The 16,352-nt window shown below is 38.5% G+C and overlaps 1 protein-coding gene and 1 long non-coding RNA gene across 4 annotated transcripts in view; one reads left to right on the forward strand and one right to left on the reverse strand.

Annotated features, from left to right (window-relative positions):
- Window positions 1-16,352, forward strand: part of PDE7B (phosphodiesterase 7B) — a 179,577-nt gene that overhangs the window by 80,517 nt on the left and 82,708 nt on the right. The gene's annotated exons all lie outside the window — the stretch shown is intronic.
- Window positions 1-16,352, reverse strand: part of LOC310897846 — a 63,793-nt gene that overhangs the window by 16,029 nt on the left and 31,412 nt on the right. The window contains exon 2 of the long non-coding RNA XR_014582636.1: window positions 1-16,071. This exon is cut by the window's left edge and continues 16,029 nt beyond it. This is a non-coding gene — a long non-coding RNA (uncharacterized lncRNA). The remainder of the gene's footprint in view (window positions 16,072-16,352) is intronic.

Genomic DNA, 16,352 nt, shown 5'->3' on the forward strand with positions numbered 1-16,352 from the left:
ACACACTATAAAGGAAGAAGTGCAATGAATGCAGTCAGCTTATTCCCCCCAGGAGTTCCCTCTGGTAGAGTATGTCAAAGTACTCCCAGCCGTCAGTCTGTCAGGTCTGCTTGGATGTTTTGGAAGACAGCGTGCTCTGAATGAGAATGCAACAATAGCAGGCTGAGTTTTCAGCAGCTAGCACTGATAACTCTGATAAACAGTCTTCTTGAGGTAAGAAGTGACGCATATCAGAGGTTCCTGCCTTAGACGCCAAGGTTATTCGTCATGTAATTGGATATTGTTGGAGAAAACCATAATTAACCGAAATTTAAAGGCATAAGGCAGTCTTGCTGATAATATGTGGTCAAAGATAATCATTCTCTGCTGAATCCACTTTCATCTTTCCTATTCATTTATCTTTAAGAGATGTGACCTAACCAGGTCCTACTTAAACAAAGCTGTGATTTACGGGCTTCATGATTATTGCTAAATTACAGACCTGGGACTCTTGGAATTTCATTGCTCTGTCAGGGTAAAAATTAGACTCTGCTAACTCAGAAGTCCAGGAAGTTATCATTTTACAAGAGTGTGGGACATGTACATCCCCCAACAGATGCAGAAGTAGAGTAGTGACTACTTGCTAGTGAGTAGAAGTAGCTATAGTGAGTACTTGCTATTGCCATCAAGTTCTGCCTACACATTGGCCTATTTCACCCTACAATACAATAAAAACTCCAGATGCCATACAGGTGGAGTCAATCATTAACTGTGCCTGAATTTGCCAATTTCGTGTGACCCTGGGCTGCCCAAATGCTGGGAAACCTCACAAGACCCGGGGAATCTGTTACTCCTGTCCTTACCTCCCTCTGGTTTCCACTTCTGCTCTCTGGCTGCCCCACGATCCCTCTGCTGAAGTTGTGTTGAAGCTGAGTCCCTAGGGACTGTAATGGAAGTTTTTTTATCACACCACTCATTGGCTGACCCAGGAGATTTGAGGAAGTAGCTGACTCGTCTGCTCCGTTTTGTTGAGGCAATTGGTCATTGGGTGGGAGATCTGCTGCTTCCAGGAAGCAAAGGACTATCACATCACAATAGGTTCTAGCTCCTGCCCCCAGGGAAACAAACACACAAAAGCTCACAGTTACACCAGACAAGGTTAATTCTGACTCCAGCCAGCTGCAAATCCCAGTAGCCTTGTCCTTCACTTGTTTTGGCACCAGAAAATTGATACCCATCTCCTCATTTAATTCTTTGCTGAATCATGTGATAGGAAGCCAAATTCCCACTTGCTCACTTGCTCTCTCTTTCATACGCTAACACACATTTTGTGTTTCTCACTATAAACATCCGCAAACCATCCATATAAGCATTTTGAAACCTTAATGTAAATGCTATATGCTACCTTTAAAGATAGGGGTTTTTGTTTAAACAGTTTTTGGTTGTTCATTTTCTTTTTCAAATTCTTAGTATGGCAACCATACATATAATACATTCTTCCCTAATGGCTACACAAATAAATGAGGCTTTGGCTTTTCTCCAGATATTTTCCCATTGTTAAAAGGAATATCTGTTTTTAGACCCTTTCCCGTTTTTCCGTAAAGGTAGCCTTATCTTCTTGGTTCATCAGTTACACTTCGTTACTGATGTGGAACTCAGGCTCTTTGAGGTAGCCTTTCCTGTAATTACTGTTTCTGTCATCAATTGTCCCCTGAAACTTGGGCTATGTAATTCCTTAGGCTTCACATTAGGATTCAGTGTAATTCCTTCGGCTTATATGGGGAAAAAAAAATCTACCAGAGCTCTTAGGAGATATTTAATTTTGTTGTCTTATCATTATGGAATAGCTGTTAATGTTTGTAAGCCCTTTTTCCATCATTGTCTACATGTGGAAATAGATAACCCTGGCTGAAGTTCTAGATTGGTTTTGGTGAGTGAAGTTAGAAAAGAGTTTTGAGAGACTGATACTGAGCCAAAATATCAAGACTCATAAGATTCTAGGCTTGTTTAGTCATGTTTATGCATAGATCCAACATACTTTCATGCATATTTTTTCACACATAGATCCAACATATTAAATACACTTACAAAGAAATTATGGAACTCTGTAATAAAAATCTCCCAGTTCTGAAGCCTGAGCAGTATTCTCTCACTTCATTAAATCACTACATAGAAGGAATTCTATCTAGGAGAAGAAAAGAAGGTAAAAGGATTTTTAAAACAGGAGGCAATGGACAATAAATGGCATCAGTAGTATAGTGGTGGAATTAAAGAATGCAAATGAGGGGTCTCAGCTCTAAGGAAAGAATATATATTGCACAGTGCTGACAGTAGTAAATTCTGTTCACATTCTGTGCACATAGAGGCTCATCCTGAGGTGAGCAGCATGCTTTCTCCTTACGTCTTTTGTACCTTTATATGTCCAGAGTAAGAATGTTTCATAGCTGAGGCTTTCTGACAGCCTACAGAAAGACACAAGGATTTTGAGAGCTCTTTTCAGCTCATAGTATAGCAATGAAAATACCTCACATGAATCACTGATTATTTGTGTTTGCTCTATTGGAGCCACAGGTGATTAGCTCAAGAGTTTCTTCTTCTGTGAAGAGAAATAGGAATGAGAATAAGAAAGGGTAATAAAAGAGGATATTAAGAATTTGAGGGGGCTGACATGTGAAGAATCAGACAACTGAGACATTTTTCACTTGTCTGCTCAAAATTTTCTTATGCCATTCTACTGAGGAGTTGTATTTAAAAACAGCACATCCTAATCATAGGGAAAAAAAGAAAAAAAAATGTTTAAAACACTTGATTGCAATGGGTGTCCAACCTTCAGTTTTTAAAAATGAGCAGAGGTAATTCAGACAGAGGGAATTCCATGTTGCCTCATATTTATGGTTTTAATTCTCAATGTCCTACAAGTGCACATGTAGGAGTGAGTGTTTTTTTTGCCTTGTCTTTCTATGAGTGCACAACATACATACTGCATATACATGAGTATCAGTAGGGGGATATGTTTTCTAGAAAATATACAATGCTCATTGGGCAGTATTGAATTAATAAAAAACGAATAAATGAATGAAGAAAAATCACTAAATAAGACATGCTCTGTGAATGCAGAGACTATTCCACGATGTGGGAGGAATTAGTCCAGCCAAGAAACGTAATACTATGTATTTAAGGAAATTTGGCTCTTTAAGGAATGATGATGCCTTTTACTCAGCTATTACACCTTTTTTAGCATAACTTAAAACCTCAGGCAATGATTTTATGATACCAATGTGTAACTCCTTAAAAAGATATCCTTCTTAGTCAGATGATAATTATTCATTAGTTCCTGAAAATCAATTAATTTGGGTACTTCAGACTGGGTTGTCTGGAATAGGGACACCCAAATCATCAGTCTTCTTAGAAATCTGCAGCTTCTATGCTTTAAAATCTATTATCTTATAATGAAAAGGGATTAAATACATTTACATGCTTTTTAATGTAGCACAATTGGAGGATTTCTATGTAAGCTCTCAGCAAAATTTAACAAATTGAAACAAATATCTTCTGTAATGTGGAAAATATTATACATGAATGCATGTAAATTGTTTATAGATATTGATAATGACAATTTTTCAAGTTCTCTTACTGCACATTAGTATTGCCCAGGAATGAGCCACTGTTGCTGGCTGGAGCAGAATGATCACATACAGGAATTTCTGCCTCCCTACCTTAATGTTTTGCAGCTCTTCATACAGATTAGCTTATGCTGAAAAGTGTTTCAGCACTAGCTTTTCCCAGAGATGCACATCCCTTCACTCAGCAAACTGGCTTGCCTCAGCATCAGCAGCATTTTTTTTTGGTAGTTAGCTAAGCACAAGGATCAGTTGCAGGTAGTTTCAGTGCTGCAGCATGCAGTGCTGCTGATAGGCCAGGCAGGGTAGCTTCTGACAGCATGAGCGGGTCTGGCTTCCAGAGCATCTCTGCCTCCAGCCAGGCCTATGGTTTTGCTCAACACAGTCTGAGCTGCAAGTGAGGGCTGTGGCTGCCTTTTCTAACAGCTTCTATTCAGTTGACCTATCAGTCATAATTGGGGCTGAAATAAAAGATGAAGTAGGTAAGCACTCTTCTCTATGGTAAATTAAGGGAAATGTCTTGTCGCAAACAATACACAGAGCCCTCATTACTTGTCACCATTAAAGTTTATTTTTAGAATTGGTCCTTAGCCCACTTCTCTGACCAAAATATTGCTTTGGTCACCATACTATTTTAAAATTTCCCTCAGAATAGAGCCAAGTTACATGGATAAAAATAGCCTTTGTATCCATCTCTTTTCAGTAGTGGCCACTCCTCAGCCATGGGTGGACAGCAGAGCTGGTAGCTATTACCTTAATTTGTAACAGTTTCCTCATCTAATAGGCCAGATATTATTGGCAAGACAACACAAAATAATAAAAGAGAAAAAGATGTTCGAGTGCAAAAGGGAAAAAACAAAAAAAATCTTTGAAATACTTCTTCAGAATAAAAGCAGCCATAGATGTTATTGACACTTGTCAATAACAAGTGGACTGACACCTGGACATACCTAACACCACTTGTACCTGCTGCTGTGGTTTTCAGCAGTGGTTGCAAGCACTCTGTCCCTGTCCACACGTGGCCCAGGAGAAGGCTACACACATCTTGCAACCTGAGACGCAAGCATGGAGGTCAGCTGGGGATATAACACTTTCAAGGTCATGCAGAGCTGCCACTGCTACCTGTCATGACTCACAGGCATTGCAAAGTGATAAACTCCTACTCGGCTCCCTGGAGAAAACACCATCGTTTCTGAAGTGTGGTAACAGTGTTACATTTCAACATGCATTTGTTTTTTGTGCACTCCTGCCAATTACACTTACACTCTAAGGGTGACCATATAGCTATAAATTATAATAGTTCAGAATAGCTGTTTGAAACCAGGTCCTTAAAAATATGTCAGCATCTAAGAGTTATAAGGCCTCTGTTACCAAGCTATGTTAAAGGTTTATTGTTCATGGCATATTTATGTTTGCTTTCTTCCTCTGAAGTAATACTATTCCCGTGTTAACCATAAGAAAACAGTTACAGCTATACAACATGGTAGGTATAATTCTCTATAAGCTACCTAGTCCTGGTTTCCTAATCAGCCAACATTATCCAGTGTAGCATGGTGCTTTTGCAGCTTATATCCGTGGTCTTCTTCACAGAGAAATCAGGGCAAGAGAGAAGGGAGAAGTAGGCTCCAGATCTCATCCCAGCACTGAGCTATGTCACATCAAACCTGGAAGTTTGGAAGAAACCTCCTGAGTTTAGGCAGCTTAGATGTAGCCAGAGGAATTTCTTAGGATCTTGCAAGCAACATGTGACAGAGCAGGGAGTTAACTTGTATCTACTCATTTAAAAAAAAAAAAAAAAAAAAAAAAACACTACTTGCTGAGGGTGTATGTAATGTGTGGCATATCTTTTGGATGCTCTTGTGCTGACATCTGTAGAGATGTAAGACCATTAGAAAAGCACATTTCTTTGTCTATTATTTCCCCATAGGGAATGTCTAAAGGAGAGGGAAAGGGAGTAAATGCCATTAATAAAATGAACCCCCATAAATAAGAGAAGTTATTGTGACAGCTGCTGAAAACAAGACTGTTTTAGTTATTCTCTTATGAATATTCATACAGCCATTATCACTGCAGTTTTCTAAAACTTCAAAGTCTGAGTTTGTAGAATTTATACTTTCATAGAATCACAGAATCACATACTTGGGTTGGAAGGGTCCTTAAAGATCACCCAGTTGCAACCCCTCTGCCATGGGCAGGAATGCCACCAGCTAGATCAGGCTGGTCAAGGCCCCATGCAGCCTGGCCTTGAACACCTCCAGGGATGGGGCATCCACAGCTTCTCTGGGCAGCCTGTGTCAGTGCCTCACCACCCTATGAATAAAGAATTTCTTCCTTATATCTAAATCTCCCCTTTTTTAGTTTAAAACCATCTCCCCTTGCCCTATCATTATCTGCCCAAGTAAAAAGATGTTCTCCATCTTTTTTTACAAGCCCCCTTTAGGTGGGCTTATAGGAACTGAAAGGCCACAGTGAAGTCTCCCTGGAGCCTGCTCTTCTGCAGGCTGAACAGCCCTGGCTCTCTCAGCCTTTTTTCATAGGAGAGGTGCTCCAGAATCTCCGATCATTTATGTGGCCTTTATCTGGACCCACTCTGACATGTCCACATTCTTTTTGTGCTGGGGTCCTCAGACCTGGATGCATTACTCCAAGTGGGGCCTCATGAGGGCAGAGCAGAGGGGGACAATCACCTCCCTTGGCCTTTTGGACACTCTGTTGATGCAGCCCAGGACACAGTTGGTCTTCTGGGTTACAAGCACTCTCTGCTGTCTCATGCTGAGCTCATGCTGAGCTTTTTGTCCACCAGAACCCCCAAGTTCTTCTCTTCAGGGCTGCTCTCAACGAGTTCTTCTCCCAGTCTGTGCTCATGTCTAGGATTGCCCTGACCCAGGTGCAGCACCTTGCACTTAGCCTTGTTGAACCTCATTAGGTTCACATGGGCCCATTTCTCAAGTTTGTCCAGGTCCCTTTGTATAGCATCCCTTCCTTCTGTTGTATTGACTGTACTACTCAGCTTGGTGTCATCTGCAGACTTGCACTCCATCCCCTTGTCTACGTCATTGATAAAGATATATAAACAGCACCCGCCCCAGACTGTTCTGTCCCTCCCCCGAGGGACACCACTTGTCACCAGCCTCCACCTGGACATAGAATCATTGACCACAACTCTCTGACTGTGGCCATCCAGACAATTCTTCATCCACTGAATGGCCCACCCTTCAAATCCATCTCTCTCCAGTTTGGAGATAAGGATGTCATGTGGGACCATGTCAAAGGTCTTACAGAAGTCCAGGTAGATGACATTATTTATTCTCCCCTTGCCAACTGATATAGTCACTCCATCAGAGAAGGCCACCAGATTGGTCAGGCAGGATTTGCCCTTGGTGAGGCCATGCTGGCTGTAGCAGATCACCTCCTTCTCTTACATGTGCCTTGACATTGCTTCTAGGAGGGTCTAGTTCATGATCTTCCCAAGTACAGAGGTGAGACTCACTGGTCTGTAGTTCCCCGGGTTTTCCTTTCTACCCTTTTTAAAAATGGGAGTGATGTTTCCCTTTTTCCAGTGACCAGGGACTTCTCCTGACTGCCCTGACTTTTCAAATGTGATGGAGAATGGCTTGGCGGTTCAGTTTCATCAGGTGGTCTCTTTTCAAGCAGTACTACTGATATGATTAAGTAGATAACTTGCAAAGCTTCAAAGCTTTGGTGAGTCCATTTTATTAAAAGAAATATTTAAATTTCTGAATGTTTATTACAATTTATCTTAGTATCTTGGAATTCAGACAGAAAACCTAAGATGAGGATTTTCTCATCAGATTCTTTTGCCTGGAAACAACTGAAGGGTAGCACTTGCCTGACTGTTCTCAGCCTTCCGCTTCTGATCTCCACAGAAACTGAGGATCACAGCTGTCTCCAATATTTATTTATTTAGAGAGCAATGGAACATTTTGAACCTCAAAACAAAAAGAAGGAAAGTTTGGTTGTTTGAATTTCTGCCAAAGATGTGATGAATTCTACTAAACAATTGTTAAACAGCAATTGTTATAATTTAGTGCATTTAGTCTGTGCCAAATGCTACCCCACTATGCATTATTGTAATTTAGGGTGCAAGCAGCCTACCCAAATAACAGCACAAAACTTGGCTGGTTAGATTATCCAGCTATTTGTGCAAGGCTCCTCTTTGAACCAGACACAAGACACAAGTTTTGAGATACAGATATGAGTTTGGGTACTTTGAATTGTATCTTCAGTGACCATCCTATTCAAGATTTAAGTGGCCAAGCTGGGTATCTAAAGTTGTTGTTGTAAAAGTCTCCCTGTTTCTTACACTGAGCTTTGAATGAAAATTAGAACCTGTTTAAAACATCTAGTAAAACGAGGCTCTGACCACACAGACATCTGTTACCAAACTGGTCTAATCCAAACTGATTTGCACACCTACATACACACTGAGGTATATTGGCATTTAGTAATAACAAAACAAAACAACAACAACAAAAAAAGCAATTAGGAAAGTTATACTTGGTTAATGTTGCAGGGAAACTATAAAAATAACTTAAAACTGATGTATATGTTAAATAAAATAAAACATATTTGCCTTTGAGATTTAAATTTATAATCTACTAAGAGTTTTCAATTAAACAAAAATAATTAACTGTAGTAGACAGATACAAATCACTGAATGTGGATAGTTCTCCTTTACCTTTCTTTCACTCCTGACCATTTACCTCTCCATAGTTTAAAACTGGTTCAACATGCAAAACTCTGCTGGTTCCTCTTACCACGATACATCCCAAACCATTGGTCGCAGCCACAGGAAAAGGCATTAAATTCAGAGCTGTTAAGTCTGTTTTTTGTTGGATCAAAGTTATTTCAGAGCACTACAGAGATGCTATCAAATATTCCTGTCTCTTCTGTGCTCCATATAGCATACCTGCAAGCCACTGATCTCTTTACCCTGCATTAGCATTGTCCAGTGCTCACCCTTACTTCCATATACTTTCAGATAGAAAATGTTCACTAAGATTATTAAAGCTAGCTGAAAATTTTTCAGTGGAGTAGTTTTGCATTAGAAAAAGCAGTGTTAGTTTTTTCAGGAAAAAAAAAATTAACATTTTTTCAGGGAGGAAAAGTTGCTTCTCATTTCTCATTTTGTTAAGAAAACAACTAGCACCACATTCTGACCTTTTCTGGTAATTTTTGTTCCCTATTGTTTTGTTAATTTATTTAGTTTTTAATATTCTAACATGTTTATTCAAATGTTATTCAAATACCAGGTTAAATGTTATCCAAATATCAGGTTATAGAATCTGTAATTCTAATGCAGTGTTTTAAAGCTATCTCAGCAGAATACTTGCTACATCAAAAGGAAAAAATACTTTCTCAGAAGTAATTTATTGAATTTTTTTAAATTCTGTCTGATGGACATTTGGTTTTAACTTCTAATTTCTAATAAAAAAGAAAATCTGGCATTTCCATGAAACAAATTCTGCTTTCCAACTTGCTACCATTAATACTGTTTTTATTATGTTAGCGATTGTATTCTGAACTACGGAACTGTGTTTTTTAAATGAAAATATTAAGGAACCAGCAGGCAGTCCTAGATGAGCATGCACTTCTGTTTGCACTGTGTGACTAGAAAAGGAAGTACATGTTCATGCAAAAATGAGACTTAAATAAGTATTTCCTATCGGAGTTATACAAGCACATGTGATGGCATAGTTGGAATCCTGAGATTTAGCTGTTAAAAAAGCAGCTGATGCAGATGGCAAATGTCAGCAAAGGAGATGCAGTTCATTTTCCAATTCATTGGCATAGGAAACTAGTGGTTTAATAGGGTGATAGGCCAACTGATGTTTGATTTTTTTTCCACATAGTCACACAATCTGGTAAAAGTTACATCACTTCCTTGCATGCTAGCCCCACTAAATTGTTTCCTGTGCCAACGTTCCAACCAAGGCTGGAAATACCAGAGGATTTCTTTCCCTTTCTGAAAAGCCAAAGTTAATGGTGGTTGAAACCAGTTTCGTCTGGTATTACTTCAACATTGATATTATATTTTAAAAAAACAGCAAAAACTATGTAATGGGTTTCATTGAAGTGCATAAGAAGTTCCTGATAAAAATAACAGAAATAATTTTACTTCAGTTATTTAATATATGCATAGTATTCCACTAAAAACAAGCCAACATTAGCAAGAAGATAAACTAGACCATCATTTAACTTTTTTTTTTTTTTAGTCTAGTTTTAGGACACAGTAACAAAGATTCTGTAAAATCTCCGCTTCTCAAAATGCTCAGGTTTATGAATAGAGCTAAATGGAAAGTGAATACAGAACTGAGGAGTAGGGTTGTCCCTGGCTCCTTTGAGCACTGAAGTTTTCTTTCCTTGGCTAATGGAGACACACAGTCTTTCAGTAAACTGTTCTGAGTGCAATCGGTACCTTGCAGACTTCAAAAAGAGTGACATTTTGCTAAGTCCATGCTTATAGAGACAAGACACTGCCTATCATTCTAAGAATCTGAGCTTGGTTTCTGAATAAAGCATCTTCAAAGTGCAAAGGCGAGTAGCTGAAAATGCGTGTGGGAAAACACTCTCACATTTAGCATTCTCTTTCCCCCAGAGACTGCTGAAAAGTTTACTGTTGTTCTTATTAGAGGTTTTCTGTCAGCAGAGGGCAAGCTAAAGAGAACAACCCGAAAGTCTTAAAATTCTGAGATGAAGTAACAGGCATGTCTTCCAATTGACTTGACATATGATATTGTGGACCTCAGAAAAATAGATCAAGCACAGGCGGATGTAGTGCCTGGGCTGGAAAGTACTGAACAGATAGTTAAAGGGAAATGGAAATTTCTTCCTGATTCTCCCACCTGAAAACTTCTGAAATCACTTTGCTGCTGATGGAAAGAGTTGTTTATGGATGTCAATACTGTGACCAAATCTTACGTCTTGATGCCTTGCTAAGGTCTGGAAAAAAAAATACATAGAGTACAGCATTTGCATGGCTGTCTTGTCAGAATAACCTGAATACTTTCTTCTTTTACCACAATTTTGATCAATCAGGCATTTTGTTCAAATAAAGTATCTTACAAGCACTGGGTATCTAGATATATATTCCTGTCATAAGAGCTGGGCAGAGCCCTACAAAATGATGTGTGATTGTCTGGACTGAAAAGCAAATTGTAGCAGATATCTTAGGAAACACTGGAAAACATTTGTGGTTTTACATATGGTCAGGATATCTTGGAAAGCATACTACAGCTGGAACTACATTAGTGAGAGCAGCCTGCCCAAATAGGTCTGAGAGAAACAGATTTTCCAGAAAACCTCCCTTCCATCTGCAAACCTAGTGGATGCCTTTAACCAGTTATAGATACTACCTACTCATTTTTTTCTTTCTGCAGCATCAAGACTACATTTGGAGTGAAAGCTCTAGTGAATAAAAAGAACCAACACGTTTGCATGACTATTAATGGGGTTTGATAGCACAGTCATAAAATGCCAGCACAGTTGTGATACCAGAGGTCCAAAGCTGCTAATACCAGTGGAGTTACATTTACACAAATCCATTTGTAAGAAACGCTAAGATCTTGATTACAGTAAATATGGCCTGATTTTGCAGTCAGGGGAATCTAGGTCAGAGGGAGCTTAGTTTATTCACTATTTTGTTTGTGCATCAGTTAGACCTTTCCCATGACTCCTCATCTCTATCTCCTCTCCATCCCTGCAGCAAATTGCGCACGCTGCTGTTATGCATGATGCAAGCAGGGAAAAGCTAAAAGGAAAAATTTAGTGATCAGATCTTGCAATATCTGATTTACAAGTGAAGAAGCAAGCCCTATTGTTCCTCTGCATTTATCACTTTATTTATGTCCCATTTTTTCTTACTGTAATATGCTTTCTTTGACAAAAAATATAAACTAAATAAAATAGATAATGAAGATTTTTTGGCTAATCACTTTATTTTCATAATGGCAAAAGACAAGAAAAGACAAAATCATAGTTGCTAGTGTTTTCCATGTATCATAAAGGGCAAGGACACGATAGGCTATACAGCCACTAATACAATCTCATTGAGGTAATAAGCGAAAGAAGAAATATTTCAAATGTGACACATCTCTCATCTTTCACATTGCTGCCATAATTTTTAGATTCTTATCTTCTACTTGAGAAAATATGTATGCACGTGCTCAGCTTTAAAGGCAGCAGTAATCCTTTTGAATTCATTGAGACTGTTCGATATTAGTTACGTATTTAAGTGATATGCATCTCTCATCTGGTTAGTCCCCTTTTCTACTCAGTCTTTTTTTAAACTGTTCGCAAAAAGGAATCCTGCAGGATGCTGCAGTTACTACTGCTATAGGACTATTAGAAAGATAAATAGCATTTCCACTATCCCATGTAATAAGTTATTATTTTAAGCCTACCTGAATTCTACCTACATTTTCAACTAGATGCGGCTTTCTGAGCCTCCCACTCTAATACCCTTGTTTATTATTAAGTATCCAATGCAAAACCATTACAACGATCACTGCATAAGAGCTTTCTCTGGGGATGGCAAAGAGTTTTTTCTTAAACCTCTTGGCTTGCCTTGGCTCAGGTAAATCTCGCTTGTGTGTCAGAATTCATGGAGGACATGGAGTTTGTCAGATACATCGGGCAATACAATTAAACGTAGAGCTGGCAATTTCCTTATTCCTCCTTTAAAAAAAAAAAAAGAGTAAAAAGAGTAAATGAAGATCAGCAGCTTATTTTCATTGTTTTCTTATAACTGTTTATAGGTGATGTGACTCTATTATCTCTTATGTCTGTTTTTTCCTTTAAAGCCCCATAGAATGTGGGAGATTTGAAGCATCCTAGTTAATATGCTGAACTTTTAATTCTCCAAAGCAGGCAATGGAAAAATTACACAACCTCACTGTTTCCAATTAGTTATGGACTTCTGTTTATTCCTTTACCACAAACATTTTTGCTTAGTTAGTAGTACAAATTGTTAATCATAAAAATGTGCTATCTCACATGCGCTAAGAATGAAAAAGGAATTGATTCCTTGCCCTACAGAACTCAAGTGATCCTCACTCTTCCATTTCCAGAACCTTTTCCCAAGGAGTCTGATCAAGTATCCACAATATCCACAAGATCACCATGAACCTATAGTGCTGACTGTGTTTAACATTTCCCAGTAGGTGAGGCTCTCAAGGAGTGGTGCTGCATCCAGCTCAGGCAATAATAAACAGTGCGTCCTACCATTCCATTAGAAATTCATCTCACTACCCTTAACAGTGGGTTGGTAGCAGATAAACAAAATCTCCTACTATGTACCTTGAGTACGCATAAAAATATGTAAGTACATTGTTAAGAATTCATAATAAAAATAATATATTAAAATTATGTTAGGGTTGGGGGAAAAAGTTCTGATGCAGGGCTTAGAGAACTTAGCATGTCCAGACTGGAGCAAAGACATAGTAACTGTCTTCAAATAAATACAAAAATATTCATATGTAATAAGGTACCAGTAATAACAGAGGGAGGCAGCTAAGAGCAACTGTTTTTTATTAATAAGAATAAAATTAAAATTATAAACATCTGGAATGAGACAAATGTGGGGTAAAGAATAAGACAATTATACTAAGATTTTTAAAGCAATGAAGAAGCAGGAGCTCATTTTTAAAGCAGGAGGTCATTAGAAAAATTTGTGTAAGCTCTGCACAGCTCTGCCTGCTTATGTTTTCTCTGTCATAACCTCCAATCCTCTCCAGCATTCTTTTCCCTTGTCTTTTCTAAATGTTATTTGTTCACACTCTTATGTTCTCTATTTATGCTGCCCTACAAAAGTGCAGCACTTTTTTTTTTCTTTATGTGTTACAATGACATCTCACTATTTGAAATCTTTTAATTTCTTAAACTCACATCACACCCCTGAAGCCTTCTAAAGTTTGATGCCATTGATGGTATCATCACTTGGTTCTGACCCTAGGCAAATGCCTGTCCTATTGTCTCTGTATGAATCTGTGACCCCAAGGACAGAGGCAATTCTGCTAATGAGTGCCATCTAAAGACACATGCTTTACACTTTCTAAAAATCACTATCATAAGATCTTTGAAACTGCTCTCTAAATTTGGAGTACTTAACATTTGCTAATCACTTTTGAAAAAAATGGCAGTCTGTTTTTCCATTATTTTTAATAATGTACTGTATAAATGGACAATATCAGATCTTTTCAGGTATCTAGTTTGGAATGCACTAATGTCAGTTGTGACACAAAGCTGATAGACAATTTCTTCTAGTGATGAATCTGCTATGCTAACAATTTGTGTTTTTCAAACTTTGGCTCTCAGATAGAAGTGCCAGGAAAAACAGAATATAGCTTCTCCTTTATATTGTTCTTTTAATACAGAAAGGCACAGATGCCTCTGCTCTAAGGAAGCTGTCAGCAAAGTTGTAGACTGGAGGTCCCGGCATCACTGACAGTACAGGCAAGCAGGAGGAGGTCACTGCTGGGCAGTGAAGCTTGGGGAGAGAAGCAAAAGGAAAAGGCTGGGGGGCTAGAGGGGAGAATCAAGGATCTTTCTTCACCATTCTTTTTTTACAGCTTTTGTGTGTCTGGCCTGATTTGTTGTGGGAGAGCTGCTGGAGACAGTGTATTTGGCACAGGCCAGGGTAGCTCAAAGCCAAAAGGATGGTGCTATTGCCAGTTTAAACCATGGCTTTTCTTTTCTTTTTTTTTTCCTCTTTCCCACTCCCTCCTTTTTCTTTGAAGAAGGGAAAAGAAAAAAGGGGAAGAAAGGGACTTGCAATGAAAACCAGAGCAGTGGGCTAACGAAGGCCCTGCAGGCTTCAGTAGACTGGAAAGATACACGAGGCACTTCCTCTACCATCTGGCATGCACTTCTGCTGCTGCTGCTCTTGGTACATAGCTTTGGAGTGAATAAGCAAACAAGTAAAACTTTTTAAGACACACCAATTATGAAACACCAGCTATTAATGTGCCAGCTTACTCCCTTCCCTTTTCTCCCGCCGCAATACTCCTTTCCTCAAGTCTTTTCCAGTTCTCATGTCTACCTGTGGAAATAAGCACTGCTTTGTCAGGTTTTCAGAGCTGACTCTGATCGCCTGTCCATTGGCACTACTTCTCAGGAGGAACAAGGCCCAGAGCCAATATATTTATACTACCATTGTTATCACTCCTGCTTCTTTGACTCAAGAAATGCAGTTAGCAGCAATGAAGTGATCCATCTCTGTTCAAAGATTTCCTTCCAATTTTGCTGGAGTTGAGAAGGCAAAAGAGAAGTTTTAGGTGAGCTAACCTTGTTCAAGGACTGCTTTAAATACAGTCACAAATGGCTGGGTACACTTCTGTGTGGGAGTATATGTTTTAATTCTGATGGTTTTTCCCAAGTGCAGTGAGAAGTGTTATGTCGAGGTCACATCTTCAAGCTGCATAAAACATTACAGCACAGCTGAAGTCAGAGAAACACAGAACCTGCAAATTCTGATGATTTTGTCTCTTGAAAGTCTCTGAAAGTGATGCTACAGCTGATTTTTGATACCAAAAACTTCATAATCATATATAGACCTTTCAGGTTTTCTTGTAAGTAGCGCTGATCTGGCTCCACTCTAATCACACACAAAAAAAAAAAAAAAAAAAAAAAAAAGACAAAAGAAAAATTCACTTAATCACAGCAGAAATCTTAGATGAGTTAAGGATAATTAATCATTGGATCTTGTACAATTTCAAAGCACAAGTTCAGTAAGAATCAGATGTATTAATTTACAGGTAGACTCATTAATGCCAGACATTTTTTACACAACTTATTTCTTTTATTTGCAACTGCTGATCCTTAAACTGACCAGAAAGCAGGAAGAAAGAAACTACAAGCTATCTAGAGCAGTCACTCTTATTTGACACTATTTGACATCCCCAGAAAAAAAAAAAATAGACACAACCTGCTACATTTATTACGTAGTTTCTTGAAATAATACATCTATAACAACAGATCATGTTTTCACTTTGTTTTTTGACTGGCCTCCTGCTTTGCATCTGTAGACTGTAAATGAAAAAAAAGCCTCAACAATTGACTCTTCAGTTCTGACTGCCTGAACATATCCACAAGGCAGGTATGTGTTCAAGTGACCCAACCACAGTCAACACAAAACTTTTCACAATTTTAAGGATATAAAAAGATAGTGTAGATTTTAAAAACTCAGAAGATTACTTATTGCTACAGTCAGGAGATTTGGTGGTTAAGTGTGGTTAAGCACCTAAACATTCAGATATTCATCTAAACATTGGGCTGGGCATGTATCTGTGAATACATTCTCTTCCAAGATATCTGGTATTTTTTGCATGCAGTCAAGCTGGAAATGCCACAAGGACAGACTTTCTTTCACGGTATTCTGGCACTTCTGGCACTTCTGCTTCTGTCCCAGCAGGGAGTAGGAAGTGCAGAGGTAAACAAAGATGAAAAACAATAACTGGAAAAAAAAAAAAAAGTTAATGTAACTTCTTGTACTTCAAAACCAAAATAAAGTAGTTTGGGGATGAGGTCTAACTTGCTCAGTAGGCGAGTCTGTCTTCAAGCAATTTGTACTTCAGTTGCCTAGTTTATCCCTAACAGAAACAATATTGCTTTAAAAAGTAATTGCACAACATGTACTAATATGAAAAAACTGATATATCCTAATAAGCCATATAACATAAAAACAGTAAAATTTGACTTCTCACAAGATTATAACCATACACGGTATGAATGTTT

Source organism: Anser anser (genome assembly GCF_964211835.1).
Source record: "Anser anser genome assembly, chromosome: 3".
Classification (NCBI taxonomy): Eukaryota; Metazoa; Chordata; class Aves; order Anseriformes; family Anatidae; genus Anser; species Anser anser.